Source organism: Sander vitreus, chromosome 23 (genome assembly GCF_031162955.1).
Source record: "Sander vitreus isolate 19-12246 chromosome 23, sanVit1, whole genome shotgun sequence".
In the NCBI taxonomy this organism is placed as follows: Eukaryota; Metazoa; Chordata; class Actinopteri; order Perciformes; family Percidae; genus Sander; species Sander vitreus.
Window position 1 is genome coordinate 10348687 of NC_135877.1, and position 14905 is coordinate 10363591.

Genomic DNA, 14905 nt, shown 5'->3' on the forward strand with positions numbered 1-14905 from the left:
CTACTTCTGGGCTTATTTCACGGCCTATGTCCTCTTTCTGACCCTTCATATCATCCCGTGAATGGGTCCATCTCATTTCTACCACCTCCATGAGGTTTGGGTTGCATTTATCTGTTGGGAAAGGCCTGCATGTATATTGGCCAACTTGGAAGACCTTTTTCATTTCCCTTGATTCCACGTTGTGTCTTATCTGTGCTGCTGGGTTTATTTCCTGTTGCTCCTCAATTATTCTATCACAACTCAAGCTTTTTCCTTTCTCAGTCATATTAGAGACTAATACACCTATTTCAGAACTCAGTACATTTTCCTGTATTTGTGTCAGTGTTGAGTCATCCTCCTCTTTCTGAATGCACACCTCTTCTCCTGCTTTGATTGGCCTTGACTCTTTATTAAGTACTTTGGAAATTATTGCTGTGTTTCTCCTCTGCCATGATGAATTACGTTGTAAAGCTTTGTCATTATGTTCCTCATTTAATACCTGAACAGTTCCCAATTCTGCACCAATTAGTCTCTTTGTTTCATTGTCGCTTGTCGTACAATAGGAAGGTTCCACCTCTGTCTTTTTCAATACTTCCAAGTTTTTGTTATTTGATGCAACATTTCCGCTCTCTAATTCATCCAATTTGAATTCACTTGGAATTATTTGGTTTTGCTTGACATTTTCCTCAGACATTTGGCTTGCATTGGATTCATCTGCATTTGTCTGTGCAAGTCTTATTTCATTTTCATCGCTCTCATCCTCCTGTAATGGATTTTCACAGTTTTGCTTTAGCCTGAATTCCTCATGTTTCTTTTCATCTGCACACCACTGGGAGATTTCACACTCTTCTGTTTTGTGTGGCCTAAATATCTCCTCATCTGTAGATCCTTTGTTTTCCGTACATTCATTCATGATCCCTTCCTCCACCCCTTGTCTGGATGTGGAAAAGACAAACCTCTCCACATCCTTTGTCCGATTTCTGATTGTCCCCCTAAATGCCAGCGTGTCATCCGTCACATTGTGTGCGGCACCTGTAACCTCCCCTTTCCTCCTGGAAGAAAGACCCTCATCCAGCCTTGCTCCCTGTGAGATGCTATCAACAGCGGTGGCATTCTGAGACTCTGGCATTGCTGTCATGTCTGTTGTCTGTGACTCCCCTGAGCTTGTTACTAAGTCAGCTGTGTGTAGTGTGAAGGGCTCATCTTTTCCTATTCCTTCTGCTCTTCCTATTATTCCTTCACTGTCCTGCTCCCAGATCGCATGCTTGTGACACTCAGTTGAACTGTCAACAGAGCCCTCGGACACAGCCATTGCCCTCTTGAGGCAAAATGCCTGCAGAGTGTCTGTTACAGAGTTTGTCTGTGACCATTGGGATGCATCTTGTGTCGCTGTGTCATTTCTTGGGCTGCTGACACACGCCTCTGCTGGCTGGTGGTTTTCGGCGTTCAAGGTAACATTAGCCAATGATATTTTGCAAGTGTCTGACAGCAGCTGACATACAGCTGAGGTGTGTGCATGTAAGGTGGTGGGTGTATCCGTGCCCACCTGAATTTCATACTCTTCACTGCTTGCTGCATATTGGGCATTGGGCTCTTTATCATTGGAGGGAGACACAGACGCTGCTGTCTGCAGCCACTCTGACTCTGGAACACCAGAATGGTCCGTACAGCTCGGCCCATTAAGAAATGCCTGCCATACATCGCACACCGAAGTTTCTTTATCGGTGGTATCATCTGTACCGTTACGACAGGTCTCCCACATGTCATTGACAGAAGGTGCATCTTCTATATTTTCCTCTGACGCTTTTGACGAGGTCTTTTTAGCTCTTCCAGGCCAGATGTCATGCATATCAGTAGCCCCCCACTGATGGGCTCTGTCATTGTTCCAGTCCAGTGTAAGCAGAGGAATCTGGTGGTAGGTGAGCACCTGTGGACTCTCGTTGGATTGTTTCTTTTGGCATTTATGGTGAAAGCTGGCAAAGTCACCCCACGGAGTTGGCAAAGGCTGAGCAACTTTCTGGCCATTGGCTGAGTCATGTGAATAAGCCTTTGGTACTTGCTGCCTCCTTTCGGAGAGGAATTCCTTCACACGTGCCAAACGTTCTGCTCTGTGTCTGCTTTTTATGCTATCCACCTGTCAAAAAGGCCAAAGATCAAGCCAAGTGTTAATGCTTGAACTACTTGAACTATAACCAGAGGCTACCAGTTTTGTTAGTCTTTAAGATCATCAGCTACTTTCCAAATACTGGCTTGTTGACAAAAATGAATGCAATGGCCCATTCATTTAGTATTCTTTGATATGTAACATTAATGTTAATCTTCAGCACAGCCTATTTTTGTTTACATCTTCAGCTTTACTGCACCTTTACAAGCAGGTTGCATTTATTAATAATGGTTTGCACATTTCAGACTTGCTCTCAAGTGTCAGGTTAACTGACTTTCCATATCCTTCTGGGGCCCACTGAACACTGTGCAGTATGACATACATCATTGGCTCAGGCATCGTATCTTTGCAGAAACAACACATGTTCTTTCTCACTTTGTATTTACAGTTTATATCTGCAGCTAGAGACTAGCATTGATCGTGAGTTGTTTTGTTGCAAGCAGTATTTACTTCTGGGTGGTGTTGGTGTTTCATTTTTTTCCCAGACTTCAAGAAGAGTCTGTTCCTCCAAAAGATGATAAATGAACCTCACCAAGGGTTTGTGTTCTTCGTGGTATAGTAGTGATTGTATAGCGGTGCTGTCCTTTCTGTTAGCCTCTTCTGCTTTATGTGTGGCCTCAGCTTCTGCAAAAAAAGGACAAACACAAGGGTCAAAATTTGCTTGCACACTTGCATATACACACCCCTTCATTATGTATATGTATACATGCACACTTGCATAAAAACATTAAGTGTACACACCTGCAGCAGCTGGTGATGTGTCACTGGTCTCCATGGTCTTTTCCTCTACTCTTGCCCTCCTGTTGTTCAAAATGAAGTAGGAATAACATTACATAAGCTCACATATGTTTTACAGCTATTAAATCACATTCCGTTTCAGTGTTTCTTTCTTAGCTTTTTATATTCTGCTGTATTTTGAGGGGCTTCATTCCAAAATGCAGAATTTGTTTCAACAATTATTTGATTTCTGTTCACTCTGAACAGAGTTGTGATTTGTGGGATGGTCAAACCATTCCAGCTTTTCAAATTCAAAGAGCCACCCTCATTGACATCCTCTTTCCACTAACCACCAAAGTTTTTAATGTTGTAATACGTTTGTCTGCTGTATTATCACATCTACATATCTTTTATACTGTGGCAAGCCAGTCCAGAATATGTATAAATACATAAGTAGTGTTTGTTCCTGAAGCAGAACATAGAATCAATGTGTGAATTGGAGTCAAAGAGGATAAAGTCAGTGTATCTGGTTTCCTTTGCCATGGTGAGACGTCATGGAAACCTGGACAGACATCTGACCTTAAATGGGCAATATGTGTTCTGCAGTCCAAACATCCATTACTGAAAAGTTACATAACGGCTTACTGTAAACACACAGTTGACTAATGAGAGGAGCAGCACAGTTTAAATAGACACCCACACTGTGTCAAAATTCCTACCACAGCAAATTAGTTATTTGGGACCTTTTTTTGTTTCTGGTTGATTTGTGCAAGGCACTCGCAGCAAGAACTTGTAAATAGCTTTACTTCTATGAAAGGTTTGCACTGATGGATCCAAAATAACCCTCCATTTTATTTCAATATGGATTATATAATGGCATCTATTGTCCCAAGTGTGATGTGACTTCCTTTGGCAGTGGCATGTTTAAAAAAAGATTCAGCATTAGGTTCTCTCACCGGTTAGCTTTGAGACAGCTCCTCTTGCTCCTGTAGCTGCTACTCTCCTCTTGCACTAGAGGGCCATGCTCCTTTACATGTCCTTTCTGGTAGCAGAACAGCACATAGTTCATTTCCTTGTTATTAGCCCAAAAGGTGCCGAATGAAGTTTCATAACGTAGACAGACCTCTACTCTGATCTCCTCTCTCTCAGAGGGTGGTACCAGAGTATACTTAAAGGTAAACCTGTCTGTTTTCCTATCACTGGATCCAGGCACATACTCGGCCAACAGGTCAAAGTAGCTTGTCCAGCGATCCAGGCTCATCCGGACGTAGACAGACTTACTGAAGCAGAGGTTGACCACCCTGATGATGCCACGGAGTGTGGTGGTTCCCGGGAGGAGCTCGATGCTTTCGAGCTCAACCATCTGTGCTTGTAGCCTCTGTTCCAGCTCCTCTGGGGATGAGGGGACTATAAACAGACAGGACATGTAGTACTCCTCCAAGGGGTGTGTTGCCTCAATCTCAGGGGACTGGCTGGCTTCTACCTCCGTTACTTCAGCATTGTCAAACTCTTTAACCGACACAAGGTTGAGGCCAAATGCATCGGCGAATGACACCTTCCTCCGATTGACCTGTGGGGGCTCTGGTTCGGAGTCCTCCTCTGTTTCCTCGTCTGTGGTGGAACCCATGGCAGATAAGGCCTCCATTTCTCCCTCTTCCTGCTCCCTGTTGCTTTCCTCCTCCATAACAACCCCATCTTCTTCCAAGGGCTGGATGTTCAGACCCTCCATTATGTGCGGTGGTCTGAGAGGCAGCTGTCTGCCCGTCCTGCCGTCTGTCTGGCTTGGACGGTGGCACAGACCAGAGTGCCCCTAGCTTGGCTACAGTGAAACTGTAGAAGGGAGAGCAGGGAGAGGACGTGACTTGACAGATGGAGTTCGGTTACAGCTGAACATTGGGAGTCTGAGCCAGGCCTATTAATAGGACACATATAACTAGACCAGGCCAGGCCAGTTATCCTCTCAGTTATCCTCACACAATATGTTTGCTAGTTACAAAATAAATAACGGGAAATATAGCTTTTATAAAGCACTTTAAAGCAAAACGAGTATACAAACAGGTCCATGTTTGAAGTGTATTGAGTGGGTGTCTATATTTTGCTCCTTCAAATGTGGAATTATTCCAATATCCAGGTGAGACTGCCATTACCAGTATTACAGTATATAATTTTATTACCATTAGATCTAATCTGTGCATGCTCTCAGGAGTTGCAGAAATGGAAACTGAATTACCACTTGCTAACAATATTCATTGGCTTGAACAATATTGTTTTTGTTTTCATTTGTTTTAACTGGATGTTGAATAAAATGCAGTTGCTTCTTCACTGTGCTTGAGGCTGACATATCTCGACAACTATTGATTGCACTGCCATTACATTTGTACCTTTTTGTTGATGTCTGAATGAATTGTCGTAACCTTGGTGATCCCTTAACTTTTCATCTAGCACCATCATCAGGTCAGAGTTTCAATTTCTCCAGATGATTGGTGTATGACCAAATACCTGTATAACTAATGACATTCCCATAATCTTCAGCTGCACTTTGTGTTGAATGCTAAGTAGTCAATGTTAGCCTGCTAATATGCTAAACTAAGATTGTGAACATGGTAAACATCAGCATGTCCGATACTAGCATTTAGCTCAAAAATACCGCTGTGCCTAAATTCAGCATCAAGTAGCCACTAGTGTAGCTCTTTGACAATTCAAGTGACTGTACATTAAAATGCTCTAATTTGTCACATATACTGTAATCAGTTACACACATGAGAGCTGCTGTCAAATATTGGCTATCTTTATCTAAGAAACTATTCAGTTATTGATTTTACAATGTAACCTCTTAGTCACACTGTTTTGGAGAATTTACATAATGTTGTGCAGCAAGTTGAGTAGACTTTAACTGGTGTTGGCAGGAAGTAAAGTGTCCCCAGGACAATGTCACCCTACCTGCTGCAGGGGAAATGCTCTGGAGCTGATAGCGACCTCTGTCGTCCATGTGCACACTACAAAAGAGAATAATAATAATAATAATTTCCCTGTTGAGATCAATAACGTCTTAAATTATTATTATTGCTGATACTGTGCTTGAAAGGACTTTGAGTTAAGCGTGTATTGATATCTGGGTTGAGTTCTCTACAGATCCTCTCGTATCATTGCCATTGGAAGCAGCCTTCATTCTTTAGGTTCACTGCATCTTAGAACAGAAGACTGAAGATTATTCTGTTCTTAGTAGCGAATGGAGTTTGTGTGTGCCACTGTCTCGGATAGGAAATCCAACTAATCCTAGAAATGCAGTGTAACTATACCCCCAAAATCCAGTTTATCTTGTAAATAGACTTTAGTGCTGGTTATACAATCCTTCACAGGTAGGTGAGCGGGTTTTTGTCCTCAAAGGACCCTTTGTTCTACATTTTGAAGCCAAAGAGGTTCTCTTTTTACATTTAATTGCAGTTTGGTCTTTAAATAGTATCAGAAATTCTCATTTGCAACTTTTGTAATAGCATAGATGTATGAACAGGTGTTAGAAATGCTATATATTAGTTACATTCAAGAATTTTAAAAATTGTCAACATCAAATGCATACTGTAACAATGTAACAATGAATCCAAAAAGAACTCCGAAGCTACCATTCCCCCAACAACATTTAGTTATTCTCTCTTTAAGTGTTCACATTTAGAGAGGAATCGGTCAACATATCAGGAACAACTTACACAACAAACTGCTCATCAGAAAAAAATGATCAAAAAGCTGAATCAAGTCTTTAATAGTATTAACAAAAATGTGTTTGCACCTGTTATTTTGTCGACCCTTTGCATTTATTAACAGGACAACGTGTGTGTCTAATGTACAGCAGATGGCACTATGTGATCAGAGTAAAATACATGTACCTCAGACAAATGATGTTGCATTTTTCAGTTTGCACATATTTGTGAGTATAAATGAGTTTCAAGTGGGGAGATACAAAAAAAACATTCAATCTAAATTAAAAGGGGGAAAAAAAGAAAAGTTATTCTGTGTTATTTACAGTCCATTGTATCATAACTTGGACTGACTGTTATTAGAATTGACCAGTAGGTGGCAGCATACCACCACAATTCCATTATACTTGTTTTCTTTCCCATCCTCATCACTTCCCAGATGCTGTTTCCTCCTACTTTTTATTTGATGGATTTTTTTTAATGGCAATTAGCATCTGTAACACAAACCAACACAAATATCCAATAGACCAACTTATTGCACTTTAGGCATTGCAATGCATATGCCTGTCCCGTATTTTTAACTGAACAATAGCCTACTTGTTTTTTCTTTTATTACATCGAAATTTCACTGACTTTTTAAATTGTATTTAATCTAGGCCAATTTTAGGATATTTTGATATATATTGTATGGCAACGGTGCATCATATTCCGTGCCTGCACACCAATGTGGGAAGATAGTTTTAGGATTACCCTGTTATATTAATAGGAACAATAATAACTAATAAGGAGATGTCGAGTATTTTATATTTTATTCATTAAAAAAAATTCCGCTTAATTGACGCAATTTAAATTCACACTGGCACACTGAGTTAAACACACCGGCAGCAGGCTGTTTTTTCTTTTCATTTAAAACAAAACAAATCTCATCCGTGCACAAATCCTATTTCTCACAATAAGTCAGTCATAATATAAGTAACATGAAATATAGCATTTAAAATGTTGACAGTAGAGAGAATAAGACAAGATACACTTTTCGCGTTTCTTACATTTAAAAAAAAAAAAAAGTTGCCCCCCAACCCTTTCTATTTTTCAGTTGATGATAATCTGGTCATTCAATTCTTGACCGTGAACGTCTCAGCGGTTTGGAAAAAAAGAAAAAAAGAAAAGAAAGACGAGACAGAATCAAGCAAAGCCTTTTAACTACTGCTGACTGGCTTTGGATCTACTATTAAATGCATTAATAGACTAAATTACCTTGTGAAGGTATGACAAGAATGGATAAGACAATTCCTTCATTCAAACAGTGCATCTAGCCTACTTATTCTTTTTGTAGGCCAATAAAGTAATTATTTAGCAGTGATTTTATTAGATAACATTTAGAATGAGGTATAGTTAGTCTAAACTCGTGTTTACATTAAAATACGTAGGCCTAATTGCATGTAATAACAACAATTTGTAAGATATTTACCATTATTGATTACCCATCGTTTTACTATATCACTTCCAGACGATCATTAAGTCTTTTTTTTCCCCTCTGCAAACTGATTGAACTAATAAGGTGTATCTAAAATGTATTTAAAAATGAAAGCTGGTTTAAAATGTGTAGCCAAAAATGCCATTAGTGAGGCTGAACGTAGGCTACAGTTTAAATCCGGACTTGAAGGATACTGAAGCTGTCCATGCTGTTTCCTGGTTTACACAATCTCACATTTTATCTTCATTTTGCATCGATGTAGCCTACTTCGTCGGGATTCATTTTCACAACAGTGATTACATATTTCTTTTTTTGCAGAATTATAATAGTCTTAATAGCATGTGAGCGACGTAGTTTACTAAACAAATATGACGGGGAAAACGCACAACTTCCTATATATATATATATATAAAAAAAAAAATGTTAAAGATTAGAAAGGAAAACAGTGTCGTTTGATGTCGGTCACTGTGTGGTCGCCATGGAGAAGGATATCACAGAAAAAGGAAAAGTTCTTGTTGAAAAAAATTGCAGGAACACTACGGTAATATTTATATAGTGATTCTTTTCTCATGTAGTTCCCACTTGCGGATGTCTTTGCATTAAAGCGACTTCTTGGTGATCTCATTCATATGAACACACGTTTCTCAGATACAGCAACTTATCTTTTGGTTGTAAGGACCGTCCCGTTACTGGAAGGTTACCGGTTCACTCCCCAACAACAATGCATTACCCTATCCTACTAGAAGCTTCCTTAACACACTACTCTCAGCCCTCTGATAAAAGCGGCCGCTTAGAGAAACAGGCAACCAGACCGTGAAACGTTTGAAAAAGGAGAAACAAACTTTTCAAATTACTTTTGTGTTTACTTAGCAGGTGGCCCTGACGTCACACGGGGTCGCAGTACGCCCAAAAATAACAACACACCTCCGCGCACAAGCAAGTGCCTCCCCTGGGGGGGTTTCTAGTCCCAAATATACTTGCTTGCTGCGATACAGCTTGATGTGTGTGTTTGAATCGTAACGAAAAAAAAACAAGCCGCGTCTTCCTCGCATTGCGCGTCATTCAAACAGGACTCAGTGTACTGCTTTTCCCTCTGTTGCATTAGTAATAACAGCGGCGTTGACGGGAGACAGCAGGAGAGAGTGTGTGTGTCTCCGACAGCGGTGCCCAGCGGAGGAATATTGAGCTTTTTATTTACTCTGCAGCTTGTTGTTCATTTTCCCTGCGTTATGGTGAACTTGTACAGTCACGTGTGAAGATCTCTGCAAACATAGAGGACGACGACTTCTCACCTGGTGTGTCCCTTTGACTTTACCGCGAGGAGAATATACCTGCCTTTTTTTTGTGGTAAGTTTGTCTTCTTGTGGTTAGCCTATTTCTCTCCGCACTCTTTGACTTTTTGAATTAGGAAGTGGACCGCCGGCCACAAGTTTGTTCTGTGTTATCTAGCGCTTAACTTGCAACATTATTATTTACTCGTTGCGCGTGGACTTTTGTCGTGCTTTTTAATTAGCGAGCAGCTGTTAACATATTTCACCTATATTTTAGTTCGGCTTTTTCATGTTGGACCTTCAGACAGCACTGTCCAAGCTTTGCCTGCTCTGAACGCTGAACACTGACTTTTGAAAAGCCCACTTATTGTTTCCTATCTGCATTTTTTTTTTAACCTTTAGCCTAATTCAATGTATAAACGCGGCTTCCAAATTGTAGCCCATAAACCATTTTTATTAACCACCAAGTGATAAATGGCATATCTAAAGACGTATTGTAAAAGGTAATCTGTTCAGAAATGTGCTGAATTCGGTAATATTATTGATAACTGCCCTGTTAGTTTTATTTGATCTAAACGCGTCTTTAACAACATCTAATGTCAGATTATATCTCCATTAAATGTCATTAAAAGTCACTTTACTGCCTATTTAGTGTTTGCTGTAATGTATTGGTTATTGCTAAATTAGTACAAACATATGTAAACGGTGGATAAATTATGTTACATACAACTTGTTATATGTATATCACATATTAAATCGACATGACATCTTACTTTTCTTATTTATCAAATAGGCAAGGATTACTGCAGTTCTTAAAATTCCTTTGGTGTTGTTGCCATGGTATTTCCATGTGTGACATAAGGGTTGCATATAGATTTAAAAGCATTTTTTTTTTTCATCCATGTTTTTAAAATAGCATTGTCACAGTTTCTTTAGCTCAAACACTAAAAATGAAATGCAATTAGATTCAGAGCATAGGCTGCAGTTGTTTATAATTATCAATGCTTTATCTGCATGATCGATATCTATGATTATCAGCAGTCAACACCTTACCGTGCTTGCTTGCTCCATTTTTATATTCCATCTTTTTTTGTCCAGAAACAAACAGGGATGCTGGTAGCATATCAGAATTCATGATGACTGATCTAAAATTCTAATTAAGCGAAACAGTAAAAGCTTCTGCTGAGTTCCTCTATTTCACTCTCTGTGTCTTGCCACTGTTCTCTTGCAAATCACTGTGGCCCAAAAATCAATACATGTAATCTTTTGGTTAAAGAGAGACTAAGAGGTAGTGGGAGCTGCTGAACTCTTCGGGCCTGTCCTCTGATCAGCTTTCACCCCTGGATTAGCTGCATCGACCCTCCTTGTTTGAGCCGCAGGGTGCACAGGTGTTCCCTCCTCAGTTATGCAGGTGTGGGCCAGTTCCCCCCCTCACTCAGCAGCTCTCACTCTTCAAAGGCCAGGCGGCAATAAATGCCCCTTGTGAAATATGGCATCGACAGTGCACAATCAACCCCTTTGTTGAAGTGCCCCTGTAATCATTTCTTAAAGCATGTTTAAATCAGTCCCTACTCTCTTGTTTACTTGTTGTCGGGGTGGTGTGTGCAGTAAGTAAGGCCACTTGATTTTGTAAAACAGGATGCATTTTTTTCTCCCAAGGCAGTGGGAGAGATTGAGAGAGACTTGCCATTAGTCTCCCTCCAACACTGACCGTTGTTGGGAGCAGTGCACTTATTACCCCGACTCTCCTTACTCTGCGTCCATTTTTTGATTGCTGCATTTATCATCGGGCGGTCGTGCTCTACATTATGGTAATAGGAAAACGAATGTCCTCCACAGGATTAATGTGTATACCCTGTCATACGTTTCAATCATTTATCAATGTTAAGATTCAGCTTTTAGCTCAATGAACACTGGTTGATGCGTGGTTTTATCTTAAGTACGGAAATTGTTGCTTCCAGCTGAGCTGATGTAGAAAATGCTTTGCAATTTGTTTTTGAAATCTGAGAGTCCTATGCAAACTGTGTGTGCATTTACTGTGAATGCAGAAACTGCTCAATCTGACAATACAGGCAACATGCAAACTGGCAGATTTAGAATCAAATCCAAATGTCCAGAAAGTGGATTTTCTGCACAGATCACATCAATACTGTTTTGAGTCAGAGTACTTTTTAGGCAGTGAAACACTTTAAGATTAGCTTTTGAATTGCACCCATCCCCCAACACCTCTGTAATGAAACAGACTGCTCGCTCAACCCTTGAGGTGTTGCTGAATTTGGGGGGAAAATGGGTACGAAAAATGTAAAGGGAGTGGTGCACCAGCTTCATTTTTCTAACCATCTCACTGAGCTCATCCATCCATGTACACAGTGTGCTTTCATATATAGCTAACTTGGTCCTGTTACTCAGCTTAAAGGCAATTAAATGGCAAAAGCTCAGGTTTTATCCCGGTTAACCTAATAGAAATGTTTCCATGACAACCTCCATGCAAGTTAAAGCAACCAGAAGTGATCAAGTCCCCCCCCCCACCCTCTCCTTCTCCCCCTCCCACCCACTTTGGTTCCCTCCCCCCTCTCCTGTAAGAATGGAATTTGTGTTGACAGTTTTGGCCTTTAATGGCACTTTTGTGCCACGCAAAAGTATTTGTTTACCAGGATCATATACTGCAAGCTGTCAGCTTGGGAGAGATTGACTTCTTAAGATAAAAGAGTGTATTACATGCTTAAGAGGCCACCCTTTTGCACTGTAATTATCCACATCACAGTAATGATGTTTTGTGTGCCACAGTTACTGAGAGTCTTGAGACAGCTCAGACTTTTTTAGTTACGCTCTAGGTCACTTCTTAAGCCTGACTCGACACTGTTGTGAGGGAGAAACGTTGTGACTCTTTGGCCGGAGAAAGCTGTGCAGGGTGGGGTCAGGGGATGAGGATTAGAAAAAGAGATTGCAGGCTGCCCACACAAGGGTGAGATAGTTCCTATCTGAGGAAAGAGTCCGTGACTAGCCATTTGTTTCATCTCAGTTCATAGTCACATGTAGAATTTGTTTGAGTTTACTTTTATGGGTTTCATGTTTGCTTGGCCAAGTTCAAAAAGACTGCGGTTACATATTTACTTAGACCAAAACAATCAAGTGTCAAAATATCTCGCAAAGATTGTTTTCCAAATATCATATCTTACGTCATCATACCTCCCTCCAAGGATTGTAAAGCCACAAAAAGTGTAGCTTTTGGCTGGTGTGTGTATAACCTCGCAGTGTGTCGGATTCTGAAATGGAAAAGGACATGCATGTTAAGTTCTAAAACAAACGTTTGGTTTGCTTACACAATATTTCTTTAAAGCTATGTAGGATAATTTATGCCTTTTCATAAGGTTTAGAGTTCACCTCTTGGCACCATAGTCTTGACGGTGACCTTGTAGTTTAATAGTCTCCTGTTGAGCAGACACTCCAAGCTGCCATAATAAGCTTGGCCTGCAACACTAACTGACTTGTCAGTCTGTTTGTCTAATAAACTTATTTGAATCACAGTACACCAGCAAAAGCCACAGACCTTTGCTAGGTTTTTTATTTATTTTTTTTTTTTTAACTGCCCTCAGTTTTTCCTTGTTCCTTGTTGAGTTAAGATGTGCATGTTTACTTGCTGGTCAGTGTGGTGTGAAGGCATGGCAGCGCTTATTCAAGTCACGGTCAGATGGACAATGTCCTGGTGTGAAAAAATGTGTTGGTTTTGGGGTCTTGCCCTGAATTAAAGATAGAGGGTCACTCATGGTAAAAGGCAAGGTCACTGTTGCTGAGAATGCATTCAGCCTTCAGCCTGTCACTCGTAAACAGTCAAACCTCATGTGAGACAGCACCGTAGGCTAACTCAACAGTGGTAGCTAACTCAACCATTGTTCAAAGGGCCTTTATTAAGACATCTCTGGCATCTTTTAGTAATGACAACATCATTGTATTGTTAGTGGTAGGTGTGATAGATACTGTATGCTGCACATTTTACAATACGTAATAAGTAAAATGAGGAAAAACAAAGTTACACTTCTTTGGGTCAATTCCAACCTAATAAATGTCTGACAACCAGAGGGTAATGATCTGAAAAAAATGGATTAGTTTTTTAATGTATGCATGGCTAATATAGCTGAGCTTTAGCCATAGATTATTTGTGTTTCTGACCAGGATACAGATACATAAATACTTAACAGTTAGTGTGTTATTATTACCTTTCCAAGGACCTTTCCTCTTTACCCAGAGAGAAAGAAGGAGAAAATGTTTATTTCAAACATTTTGTGAGAGGGAAAAAAACATGGGGGAAGTGGGGGGGGGTTGTGACAGTAACAGTTTTTGACAGGCACATTAGGCTGCAGAAAGAGCATCCAGCTCGAGGCTGAGGGCATATGGTGCTGCCTTCTGCCGGCGTCGCTCTAGACCAAGTTACAACACTCGCGCAGGGTCACGACTGTCTCAGGTTTGTTCCTTCTGTCTCCCTCGTCTAAATAAAAACAGTAGGAAAAATGGAAGTGGGGGGTTGGGTGGTGGTGGCGGCAGTGTTGAGTGGGTTTGGCGGGCAGGGGTGTTGTACAGTAGCTGTGTCTTTCAGTAAAGGACAAAAGGAATGTTTCCAGTCGAGCCCTTTGGGCCAGGACACAATTTGGTCAAAAACATGGAGGAGAGTCGTTTGACATTTTCAGAGATGCATTGCTGTTAGTGTTCGTCGTTTCACGGCAACACACGCTCCAACACAATGTTTCTTTCTGGCATGGTGAATACACAATTGCATAGAACATATTAGCAGTTATCTAGTGACAAGCAAGTACAGTTTAGTGATTTAATCTCCTTTCACCATCTGAACACCCAGCTTGTGCTCTTGGATGGCAACCCCTAATCCTACTCTAAACAATGACCGTGTTTTCACCACATTGGCGCTGTTAGGTTTTCTACTCTGTAATGTGGAGAGGATGGACTTGGATAATGTGTAGGATGACGCAGGGCTCTGGTCTGAAGACAGCGGATCGGTAGGAGGGTAATTACAGGCTACTGTGCGGCTCTCTGGATTTTCCCTGGATCACAGCTATAGGCCTCGAAGCTCAGCCTCCATTGCTACTCTCTGAGAACGAAATAAAATGGCCACAACATATGGAGGCAGCAAAACAATGGTTTATTTTTATGATATTTGATGAGTGGTTTTTAATTTAGATTGTCACTTCTGGCAAGCAGCAGGGCAGATGGTGCAGACTTGAGTGCCCATTAGAGCCTAAATACCTCCGGGCAGCTGTTGGTCATAAACTTTATTTTTTGTTTTTTTCATGCATGTTTTTTTTCTCTTTGCATTTTCTCTCTTTAACACGGCTTGGGTCAAGAGGAGTCAAACCTGTTACAACACCTGTTTCTGCATATGCAAATCTGTTGTTTTGTCATTTCATTAGGCAAGGCAAAAAGACATGGGTCCCTTGTGGTTGCAAATGCGACTGGCACTGGGCCCAATTGGCAGGCTACACAGCAGAAAGATGCTCGAGGCGGGGTGAGGGGAGGGACGAGATGTTGGCTTTCTTTAGGAAAGCAACTCAGCCATCGGATGCCTTCACATTACATCTCAATCTGGATTGGTTCCTAA

At 40.8% G+C, this 14905-nt stretch overlaps 1 protein-coding gene across 4 annotated transcripts in view; it reads left to right on the forward strand.

Moving 5' to 3' along the window:
* The first annotated feature begins 9020 nt into the window (after positions 1-9020).
* foxp2 (forkhead box P2) overlaps positions 9021-14905 on the forward strand; it is a 100282-nt gene continuing 94397 nt past the window's right edge. Inside the window, exon 1 of one of the 4 annotated variants that reach the window (XM_078242634.1) lies at positions 9021-9373. The gene's annotated coding sequence lies outside the window, so the exon portion shown is untranslated. The remainder of the gene's footprint in view (positions 9374-14905) is intronic. The other 3 variants (XM_078242631.1, XM_078242635.1, XM_078242633.1) reach the window with 3 other exon arrangements.